Raw genomic sequence first — 1424 nt, forward strand, 5'->3', positions numbered from 1 at the left:
TGCTGCTCAACACGCTTTCTTCACCCTTTATAGTTCAAATATCAAAACCAAGCCAAAATACTCTGCATTTAAACATTGTGTGCATTCCAGCATGATCACCTAGGGTTTTATGATGTATATTTTATCTCCCTCCTAGATTTTCTTTTTCTATGTCAGTTAGTATTTTAAGAAGAATTCTCGCTCTTGAGTTTGAGGCCAGCCTGGTCATCAGCGTGAGTTCTAGGATAACCAAGACTACACAGAGAAACCCTGTCTTGAAAAATAAAACAGAAAGTAAGAATATAAGGTTTAAATAGTTGAGTAAGATCAAGCTGGGTAACCATGGCTGAAGGTGGATTTGATCCCCGTGAATGTGTTTGCTCTCATGAACATGCGATGAGAAGGCTGACCAACCTGCTCCGGCAGTCCCAGTCCTACTGCACAGACACAGAGTGCCGCCGGGAGTTGCCAGGACCCTCCAGTGACAACAGTGCTCGCATTACTGTGATCCTGATGGCCTGGATGGTGATCGCAGTGCTCCTGTTCTTACTGAGGCCTCCTCGTTTGAGAGGCTCCAGCCTCCTTGGAAAGCCCTCTAGTCCTCACAGGGGACAGGACCCGTCCGCTCCGCCTGTGGACTAACGTTAACGCTGTGCACACCCAAATGACTGAAGATGACCAGAGTACTCTTAGCGGTTTTTCCTTTTCCATCTGCGATTGGGGATGGTAGTGTTTTCATGAGCTTATAGAAATTTCACATGCAAACTGACTTTTGCTTCTTGTGTTGCTCAGTTCTTATTTATGGTGTACCTGAGTAAATGGATCTATTGGAACGTTCACAGGGTTTTGTTGGTTGGCCTGAGCTTAAACATTCCACTCGTTCCTGGAACTGTGATCATATCTTTTGGTAGTTTCTGGCTCAACTGAAGGAAAATTGAGATTTCTGCCTTTAAGTATTTTAAGTGGTTTTAATAGATTTTAATTTTTTCCATAAGGTATTTATTTGGGGTTATCTGGTGTGAGTGACGGAACCACACTGTGTTTACTTTACCTTGGCAGTTTCCTGCTGTTCTCGGGACAGTGAAGCTTTTAGCCTATTTTCTTTAGAGCCTCCAGCCGCGATCCGGGTGGCTACAGATGGCTCATGTGGCTAGAATAGGAAAAGTGAACTGGTTGATTAATGATTTTTTTTTAAAAAATTCACATTAAAAATTTCTGATGTTAAGAAAACTTTAAATAAACATGATTGATTAATACAGTGGTTGGTTTAGAATCCATTGTGTGTCTTTGGAAGCCACTGTACACTAGCCTTACACTGCTCATGAAAGGTGGAGTCGGTTCTGCCTTTGCCAGATACACTCTACCCCGGGCTAACACAGGCTCTATTTGTCTCTTGAAGCAAATGCCTCTCAGCAAGCCTCTCTCCCATTCCAACACTTACCTAT

The 1424-nt window shown here is 43.0% G+C and overlaps 1 pseudogene; it reads left to right on the forward strand.

Moving 5' to 3' along the window:
* The first annotated feature begins 291 nt into the window (after positions 1 to 291).
* Positions 292 to 848, forward strand: LOC142840193 (small integral membrane protein 14 pseudogene; annotated as a pseudogene).
* The last annotated feature ends 576 nt before the right edge of the window (positions 849 to 1424 follow it).

The sequence above is a fragment of the Microtus pennsylvanicus genome, chromosome 1 (genome assembly GCF_037038515.1).
Source record: "Microtus pennsylvanicus isolate mMicPen1 chromosome 1, mMicPen1.hap1, whole genome shotgun sequence".
NCBI classification, from domain to species: Eukaryota; Metazoa; Chordata; class Mammalia; order Rodentia; family Cricetidae; genus Microtus; species Microtus pennsylvanicus.